Raw genomic sequence first — 10935 nt, 5'->3', positions numbered from 1 at the left:
GGAGAGAGAGCCGGGAGACGAGCGGTAAGTGAGTGGAGTAAATGCAAACAACCAACACCTGTGTCTCATTCCAGTAAGGGTGCGGGGAGACGATATATAAAGACCCAAGAGACGCTCAACGGGGGAGAGAGACGGACTGCACACGGACTGCCACGACCACAGAACCTCTCAGGAAAGAACGAAGGACTTTGCTGGATTAATATCTTCTCAAGCCAGGCTGAAGGAAAAGCCATGGATTTATTTGTTGTATGAATGGACTTTTTGTTTTCTCGTGTGGCAAAGCAATAAAAGCTTGTGTCAGTCCCGCCAACCTCGTCCTCTTCCTTCCTTACTATAGCGAACCCGCTACAGTAATATAGTACACAAATACGACGTCTGATTCAATTCAAAATCACTACAGCCCATTATAATATAATGTTGTTAACGTTTTGTTGGAAATTGTGATTACAGGTTGCAAAACTATATGTACCTGAGACCAGATTGTTAATAATTCTGGAAACTATTTTGAACCTGAAATAAAATAAGAAAACACTATAATTTAAAGTGAAAATATATTTTAAAATACTATGATTAAAAATTATAGAAAGTGCAGTGCTGTGATTTTTATGCATGGACTCAAAATAATTTGCTTTTTTTTGTACTGGTTCACCTTCTGAACAAACAGATTCATTAAAATGTAATAACTCGAGTGTTCGGGAGAGTGTTTAACTATTGCCTACATTTGCTTGCCTATAAACATTTTTAATTGTACATAAAACAGCAATGTCATGTTTAGAAACACAAAAGCAGTGCCGTTGCTGACTTCCAGGGTCCCTGAACCTCTGGACCTCATGAGTGCCTCAATCACAGTGCTTGTTTCTGTTTGTTCTTCCTGATTGACATCCACAACATATCTACTCATTTAAAGGAAACAACAATAAAAAATGAATAAATGACACTGTCACTATACTTATTCTAGCTATTTTTTTCCTGTTCTTCTCAACAGCTCTCATTTTAATATTGTAGCTGCGTGCTTTAATTTCACATCATCAATACACATTTTCTTTTCATCTCACTAATTTTCCTTCCAATCTATATTGGGACATCAGTGTCTCAGGCCCAACATTCTGAATGGCTCTTTTGTTAAAGGTCACAGTCATTCAGACGGAAAGTGAATGACAGCTAATTTTAGTTCCGTATTAATGGACATGGTGCCACTCCCCTTGTCAATCATACATTATTTATGAAATAGGTCACTTTAATCATAGAGCTTGTATAAAAGTAATTATCTCTCCTGTTATTAGTTTCAGAAAATAAACAAGACTTACAGCGGCATGGTTTTAGCGGCTTATACGATGGAAGTGAAGGCCTGAAAGAAAGATCAGAGTCTGAAACCAGCAGCCAGAGAGCGACATATCACGCTGGAAGTAATGCATAGCACTGTCCAAGATTCCAGCTACTGGCCACCCCACCCATGTGTCCTGACCAGGCATGATGCAACATGCTTCTACTACATTCATTTGTCTGTTTTTTTTTTTTAATTGCGTGGGGGAGCACAATTACAGTCGAAAAGTATATTGTCTTTATTACTGTTGTGTGGAGTTGAATTTTGGGCCATTTGGCTGGTTGTTTTTTGCGATTAGCACAATTCTGAAAAGATAAATAAGACATCTGAAAACTAATAAAACAATGGAGTAAAAAGTAATAAAAGTAGGCTACATAAAGTTAATGCTCAGACATACACAATAAATTACGGCTGCAACTAACGATTATTTTATTAATAATTGAATAATCGGACGATTGTTTTTTCGATTAATTGGATAAAAGGCTAAACAATTTTTTATTTTAACTTTTGATTATAATAACTAAATAAAACCCCAAATAAGGGTATTTATTGTATTCTTTTAAAAGTGGGTTTCACTTATATAATTAGCCATAATACCTTTAATAAAAAGCTTGTCCAGTTTTAAACAATAAAACTTCTTTAAATATCCCAAATATAAGTAGCAATCGAGTTGTAGCCCATTAGAGATGTGCTGGTGAGGAAATGTGCCCAGTGAATAATAAACTTATTTTGATCTTCAAAGTTAGACATTTAGATAATTCCCTTTCCTTCAACAAAAAGTATTATTAACATTATTCATTATTATCAAAATGAATATGAGGTATGACATGATATACTCGCGTTGTATAACACAAATAAACAACAGGTCTTTGTTCCCTTTCTGTCGGTCTCTCGACGTTGTGTCGAACCGACAGATTGGGTTTGTCTTGAGAACCTATCATCTTCTGAGTATTTAAAAAAGGCCAATGAAAATTGGCGAATGAAATTTGCATGCCGGACTCCTCCCTGGATGTCCGGGTATAAGAGGGAAGCCGGGGTACTCATTCATTCACCTATTGTTCTTCAGAGCCTAAGCATCTGATGAGCGATCTACAGATCTTCACTGATCCAATCCTGCTGGAATCTACGACGTGGTGCAGCGGACGGTCCCTTCCTGCAGCGACTTTCCCCTGGGCGTCTCGGCAGTTCCGGAAGTGTCTGAGCAATTCTTTTCTAAAAGAGCAAAATTTTCCAGCGTGTCATGTCCCGCTGTTCTCTTGGGTGCGACGCGCTCATTGAGGAAGGGGACGGACACGATGTCTGTCTCAGGTGTTTGGGTCTCCGGCACGCTGAGGCAGACTTCGTGGATACGTCCTGCCCGCACTGCGGGCGGATGGCGATCCAGACGTTGCGGTCACGGGTGGCTGTATTCTTTTTGGATAAAGCCACCACCTCGTTTGCTACCCGATCCGTGACGGCAGTGACTACGGCCCTGCCCCCCGCTTCGGTTAGCACCCGGGGGGTGATATGGGGATCACTGTGAACGTTAACCCGCCAGCCGCAGGCTCACGGACCGTTCACGCCCCGTCTCGCTCGTCTGACCATTCCTCAAAAGACAGTCCTACCCCGTCTTGTTCCTCCGTCACGTACTCGGAAGTGAGTGACGAAGATGAGATGTCGATCACAGCATCGGAGGGCGACCTTTTGGCATCCGACCCCGACGATTCCTCGGAGCTCCCTCTCCCGGGGGGTAGAGCCCAGGAAGAGGCGGACGTTGAGATGTCAACCATGCTTTTGCGGGCCGCTGCGAGCATTGGGCTGCAGTGCACAGCACCGCCTTTACCCCAGCGCTCGCGGCTGGATACGTGGTACCTGGGGTCTGAGCGCGGCTCCAAGCCGTGCCCAGCTCCGGTCCCGTTCTTCCCGGAAGTGCATGAGGAGCTGAGTAAGACTTGGAACGCGCCCCTCACAGCCCGTTCCAGTCAGAAAAGCTCAGTCGCCCTTACTTCCCTCGATGGTGGGGCAGCCAGGGGCTATGTCAAGATTCCCCAGGTGGAGCGGTGCACCTGTGCCCGCAGACAGCGGCCACCTGGAGAGCTCGGCCTAGACTCCCATCCAAGGCGTGTAAGTTTTCGGCATCGCTGGTGTCGAAGGCTTACACGGCTGCGGGTCAGGCCGCCTCCTCCCTCCACGCTATGGCCATCCTGCAGGTCCACCAGGCCAAGGCGTTGAAGGAGCTCCACGAGGGTAAGACCGACTCAGCGATGATGCAGGAACTCCGTACAGCCACCGATCTCGCTCTACGGGCGACTAAGGTGACGGCACGGGCCCTGGGTCGGGCGATGTCCACCATGGTTGTCCAAGAGAGGCACCTCTGCCTTAACCTTGCGCAGATGCGGGACGCAGAGAAAGTTTGCTTTCTTGACGCCCCATCTCGCAGGAAGGGCTGTTTGGTAACACCGTTGGGGATTTCTCTCAGCAGTTCTCGACGGTGAAGAAGCAGACGGAGGCCATCAAGCACATCCTGCCCCGCCGTGACTCGGCCGCCGTCAGGCCTTTGAGATCCTGAGCGGCGTCTGCTTCCCAGCAGCCCCGGCCCTCTTCGACTCCTGCTCCAGTGCCCCCTTCTCAGGCTGCCTCCCGGAAAAGGACGTCGAAGAGGAAACCGCCTCCCCGTCAGCAGCCGTCGCGGAAGCAGAAGCGGCCCTGACGGAGAGACCCCAGGGAGATCGAGGCTACCATCGGGCCCGAACCCAGCCACTCCATCGCTGGGTCGGATAGGGACGGTTCCTGCCCCGTCCTACCATCAGCTGGTCCCCCTGGGGGACCAGCACCCACTTCCTCACAAAAAGAGTTTCCTCTCTCTCTGGGTTTTCACAGCAGTTTCCACCCTCTGGTCGAAGGTGGACGGCAACTCGACGTTGCTTCACGGCGAAACGCAATGTCAAGTATAAACACCAGTCCTCAGCACTCTCAGACAGACAGGAAAAACAGGCAGGAAAAACAGCAGAGCCGATCTCCTCCCCGGGGGACCTCCCCCGGCAAGGAATCCGTACTGCTAGCCATCGAACCACCCCCCGCGGGGGCGATGAAGCAGATCAAACCTCTAGTCCCCCTGTCTCGGTTTCTGGGAGCTTGGCTTCAGCTTCCCAGACTGTCAGGCTGGCTGAGGAAGATGTTCCATCTCGGCTACGCGATTCAGTTCGCTACACGTCTGCCCAAGTTCCGGGGCGTCTTTTTTACCTCAGTCAGAGGCAGGGATGCTCCCGTACTTCGGGCGGAGGTCGCCTCCCTTCTGATGAAGGGAGCGATCGAGCCTGTCCCACCAGCTGAGATATCCAGTGGGTTTTACCGCCCGTACTTTATTGTCCCCAAGAAAGGCGGGGGGTTGCGCCCTATGTTGGATCTGCGTGTTCTGAACAGGCACCTACACAAGCTGCCTTTCAGTGTGGTCACGCAGAAGTGCATCCTGACGTCCGTCAGGCATCAGGACTGGTTCATGGCAATCGACCTGAAGGACGCGTATTTTCATGTCTCGATCCTCCCTCGACACCGGCCGTTCCTACGGTTCGCGTTCGAGGGACGGGCTTATCAGTACAGGGTCCTCCCCTTCGGTCTGTCCCTGTCTCCACGGGTCTTTACGAAGGTCGTGGAAGCCGCACACCTTCCCATCAGGGAAGGAGGTGTGCGGGTACTAAACTATCTCGACAACTGGCTCATCTTGGCTCACTCGCGAGATCTTTTGTGAACCCACAGGGACCTGGTGCTCCGGCACCTAGATCGGTTGGGGCTACAGGTCAACTGGGAAAAGAGCAAGCTCTCCCCCGCGCAGAGCATCTCCTTTCTCGGTATGGAACTCGACTCTGTCTCCATGACAGCGCGACTGACTACAGAGCGCGCCTGGTCAGTGTTACACTGCCTGAAGCACTTCAGGCAGCCAGCGGTCTCCCTGAAACAATTTCAGAGGCTCCTGGGGCACATGGCATCCTCGGCGGGGGTGGTCCCCCTCGGGTTGATGCACATGCGACCGCTCCAACACTGGCTACAGAGTCGGGTTCCCTGGAGAGCGTGGCACACCTGCAGCAGGCGTATGGTCATCACGCCTCTCTGCCGGCGCACCCTGACCCCCTGGTAGTCTATGGCCTTCCTACGGGCGAGGGTCCCCATAGGGCAGGTATCAAGGCACGTCGTGGTAACGACGGATGCCTCCCTTCAGGGCTGGGGTGCTGTGTGCAACAGGCACGCAGTGTCGGGGCAGTAGATGCCCCCCCTGCGTTGGCATATCAACTGCCTAGAGTTGTGGGCTGTGCTACTTGCACTGAAGAGGATCCAACCTCTCGTGCAGGGCAGGCACGTGCTGGTCCGGTCGGACAGCACAGCTGCCGTGGTGTATATCAACCACCAGGGTGGCGTTCGTTCACGGTAGCTAACACGACTCGCCCGACGCCTCCTCCTGTGGAGTCAGCAGGTGATCAGCTCTCTGCGAGCCATACACATCCCGGGCGACCTGAACCAGACAGCAGACTGGCTCTCTCGTCAGTGGTCACCTCGCGGAGAGTGGCGACTCCACCCCCACGCGGTTCAGCTCATATGGGAGCAGTTCGGCCAGGCGCAGGTGGACCTGTTTGCCTCCCCGGACTCCACCCATTGTCTGCTTTGGTACTCCCCGTCCGACGGTCCCCTCGGTACGGATGCCCTTGCGCACAGCTGGCCGCGGGACAAGCGGAAGTACGCCTTCCCCCCAGTGAGCCTCATTGCACAGACCCTGTGCAAGGTCAGGGAAGAGGAGCATCAAGTGCTACTAGTTGCGCCTTACTGGCCCAACCGGACTTGGTTCTCAGAGCTGGTGCTTCTGACAACAACTCCCCCCTGACCGATTCCCCTGAGGAAGGACCTCCTTTCTCAGGGGAAGGGCACGTTTTGGCATCCCAGGCCAGACCTCTGGGACCTCCATGTCTGGCCCCTGGACGGGACGAGGAGATCCTGAGCGACCTACCCCAGGCAGTGGTAGAGACCCTCACACAGGCTAGGGCCCCGGCCACTAGGAGACTGTATGCCAGTGGTCGCCAACCCGTCGATCGGGATCGACTGGTAGATCTTTATCACTGTCCCGGTAGATCTTGAGAATAAAAGAAAAATAAGTACAAAAAATACATCATCATGCCCGATTAAAGATTTGTTTTGCAAGCATCAGTAACTGATATTTCTTAATGTAACCGCTGCGTTTATTTTAAATAAAGTGACCAATGAGAGACGAGCACGTATGTTAACTGTTGCAAAAGTCAATTAAGAGCTCTCCGTGGTGATAGACCGCCATTAAACCAAAAGAAGATGAAAAAGCCAGCAGCCGCGAAGTGACAAGTCATGGCGGAGGCTCCACGAAAGAAGGCAAAAACATACAATTTCCATCCAGAATGGGAAGAGGAATTTCTTTTTACCTTAGTAAAAGAAAAGTGTGTGTGTATGTTGTGCCACCAAAAACAAGCATTATGTAAAAGAGGAAATCTAGAGCGGCACCACAATACCAACCACCCGAAATTTAAAGACAGCTACCCGCCAAAGAGCGCGATCCATGCAAGGAAAGTTCACGAGCTGAAATCGGAGTTGAAGGCACAGCAATCACTTTTTACAAAATCTGCTGTTCAAAATAAAGCTGTTACTGAAGCATCGTTTCGTGTAAGTTATTTGCTGGCTAAAAACAAAAAACCTTTCACAGATGGCGAATTATTCAAGGAAGCAATGGCCGTTACCGCAGACACTGTTTTTAAGGATTTCAAAAACAAAGACGACATAAAAGCCACACTCCGCGCTGTACCGCTCGGTCCAGCATCAGTGACAAGGAGGGTTGAGTCACTGTCAGAGGACGTTGATCGACAGGTGTTAAATGACTTATCACTCTGTGAATGTTTTTCACTACAGTTCGACGAATCTCTGGATGCTGTGGATACAGCTCAGCTTGTTGTTTTTGTCAGAATGACTTTCCAGGATTTTACAACGAAAGAGGACTTCCTCACTCTTTTGCACCTAAAGGAGAGAACGCAACGTGAGGATATTTACAATGAGTTTAAAAAATATGTAAGAGACAACAATATACCTATTCATAAACTGGTAGCAATTACCACCGACGGAGCACCGGCGATGCGTGGTGTGCACTCTGGTTTTATAGCACTGTGCCGTAATGACCCTGATTTTCCCGACTTCAAGAATTACCATTGTGTGATTCATCAGCAGGCCTTGGTAGGGAAAGTCGTGGACTTTTCTCACGTAATGTCACTGGTGGTCAAACTGATCACCTCGATAAGAGCAAAAGCACTTCAGCATCGCTTATTCAAGGCGTTGCTGGATGAGCTCGATGCCGCGTACGGAGACCTACTACTTCATGCTGATGTACGGTGGCTGAGCCGCGGGAAAGTGCTGCAGCGGTTTGTTGACTTACTGCCTGAGATAAATACTTTTCTGTCTGCAAGAAACGAGGAGCACCATGAACTGTCAGATGGTGCGTGGCTGCTGGACCTGGGGTTTATGACAGACTTGACCGAAAAACTGAATACACTCAACAACGATCTTGTTGAAAAAGGGAAAAGACAGACATCTGCCCCACATGATCAGTGCAGCGAATGCTTTCAAGTCTAAGCTCAGTGTTTGGATTACACATCTAAAGAACGGGAGGCTAACACACTTTCCCAACCTGGAAAAAATGTCAGAGAGCATTAATGACAAAGATGTTTTTCACCCTGAGAAATATTGTGCTCACCTGGACAAAGTTGCTACAGAGTTCAATCAGCGTTTTGGTGAGTTAAACGAAATGGAATGTATTGCTGCATTTGTCTCAAACCCATTCATGCTCATTGATATAGAACAGTTTGCAGCCGAATTCCAGCTAGTATTTTCTTTGTCAAGTGAAGTTGACATGGAGATAGTTGATTTGCAAAATAACATAGAGCTGAAAGCCAGATCAAGGGACAGTGACTTTTGGGGGCTTATCAGCAGAGAGAAGTTTCCTCTCCTCACTACATGTGCACTAAAAGTGAGTGCCTACTTTGGGTCAACTTACCTCTGTGAAATGACATTTTCACAGATGAAAATAATCAAATCAAAGTACAGGAGCCGCCTCACTGACAGGCACCTCACAGACTGCCTCAAACTGGCTGTCTCTAGCTATGAGCCAAACTTTAGAGAACTCACAGACAGTATTCAGTCACAACCATCACACTGACTTTTTTTTTACTTCTGATGGCATTGTGAAAAGTGATTGTTGCATAAGATGGGACACACTGTAAACTGCACTTAACTGAGATTGTTGTTAGAATTTTATTAGTACAAATAAGTTATAAAATGTTAATGGTATACATTCCAAAACTTCACTGAATAAGCACTTTACTGCTGACAATGGCACTTTTTTCAGTTCAGTGCCACTTCATATGATCTGATTACTGCAAGTGTTACAGTGTTGCTACACTGATACAGCATTTTCTTGGTTTGCATCAGTATTAAAGTTTAAAAAAGAACAATGAATGTAATTCAAATACTATTAAAATACTAAATAAAAAGCCTCAAGCTGAAAGTACAATATGGACTGTCTTTTTCTTTGTATTCTTCGTTAGGTAGATCTTGGGCCGGTGGCAGGGGCTTCCCAACTTTGTGGAAAAGCTCTGGGTCCCCCTTCCTCTCCACTGGATGGTCATAATTTCACGTTAGCGCCCACGTCTGACTCGCCCAGGCCAGTCAACATCGCTCCGCTAGAGATTGTGACGAGGCTCAGTGTTGTGGCGTCTTCCATAGGAACCCCAATCTGTCAGTTCGACACAACGTCGAGAGACCGACAGAAAGGGAACGTCTTGGTTACGGATGTAACCTCAGTTCCCTGATGGAGGGAACGAGACGTTGTGTCCTTCATGCCACGACACTGGCCGCCCACCCCAGCGGTCGGGGGAGGATGCTTAAGGCTCCTCAGACCAAAGGTGAATGAATGAGCACGCCAGCTTCCCTCATATACACGGACATCCGGGGAGGAGTCCGGCATGCAAATTTCATTCGACAATTTTCATTGGCCTTTTCTAAATACTCAGAAGATGATAGGTTCTCAAGACAAACCCAATCTGTCGGTTCGACACAACGTCTCGTTCCCTCCATCAGGGAACCGAGGTTACATCCGTAACCAAGACGTTTTTTCCCCACTTACTTTAATGCTTAGCTGTGGTTCATAAATATTTAATAAAAACACAACAATAAAATAGTAACCTATGTTAAACATACTTTTACTGAAACTTTATAATTAAACCTTTATTGAAAAACGAAATAAGATGGATAACATACATTTATCCTAACCAGTGTTGTGCAAGTTACTTCCAAACTGTAATACATTACAGATTACTTGTTACTGTTATTTAAAAGTAATCCCTTACCTTGCAATATTACTGTCTCAGAATTGTAATACGTTACATGACTCCTGTATTACTTTAGAGTTACTTTCACCAAAATAACTACAGAAGTAGAACTTGACAAAATGTCTTTGTATTTTTGTATTTTCAAAATACAAAATACTTTTTGCCAATCAACCACTTTATTAGACTGCTGATTTCTTGAATTAACTAGGCTATAAACAAATAAATTAATTACATTTTCAAGTCCACCTTGAATTTTGCAACACCCAACACGCGGTGTGTAAATAAAAATGCAATCCCAAATGTTCAACCTGTTAATGTTAATGTATTTAGGGAAAATAACATTAGAATTTTCATTTTGCTACAGTTTTGCTTGACTATCTTAAACATATATAATCAATCCGGGGAGGCATTTTCATTTTAATTTTGCAACTTCAAGAGCATTGAAAATTTAAATAACGTATTAAAACTAGTGTAGGAACTGACAAATGTAATTGATGTAATTGACATTTTATTGTCATTTTGCACTTAATGTTGCACATATGTTATTTAAAATGTATATTTAAGTACACAATTGCATTGACATTTTACATAAGGCATTGCCATTTTGCGCATTGCATTTCAAATTGAAAATAGCAACCAATATGTTTCCATAGTCAGACGCTCGTTCCCCACACTTTCGAGAACGGGTTCCGGTCCTGGAGGTGCCAGGTATTCATCTGAGTATGAACTCGCACATTAAGCATGTTAAGAATCTCATCAATTAACCTTTATCCTTAGAATATAAATAAACATTTTGGCAGCCACAGTACATTATGAAAGTAGCCCCAAAACCCGCAACTCGTGTCTCCATAATTTTTCCCGCAACTGCATTTTCAAAATAGCCCAATTGTGCAGATAAACCGCGACCCTTGCAACACTGGGGCTAGGGCTTACAGCGAACCGGGCAGGGCCAATAGTATCGGACCTCGAGCTCAGAGGCTGAAGTACTGCCGCGTTACAATACAAAATACAAAGTTCCACCAGCCAGAGGGAGATGAATGACACCACACGCGTCTATTCACGAACAGGAAATAGAACTTGCGGGATTTTTTGATTTGTTAATGTCTCGCGGGCCAAAAGTTTGTTGTAACGCAAGCGTTACTGAACATGTACCGAGTAAAATATTACTGAAAATTGATTAGTAATGCCTTACACTACTGCGTTACAGCAAAAAGTAATACGTTACTGTAATGCATTACTTTTGTA

Source organism: Triplophysa rosa, linkage group LG13 (assembly GCF_024868665.1).
Source record: "Triplophysa rosa linkage group LG13, Trosa_1v2, whole genome shotgun sequence".
Classification (NCBI taxonomy): domain Eukaryota; kingdom Metazoa; phylum Chordata; class Actinopteri; order Cypriniformes; family Nemacheilidae; genus Triplophysa; species Triplophysa rosa.
Note: the sequence above shows the minus strand (reverse complement) of the source record.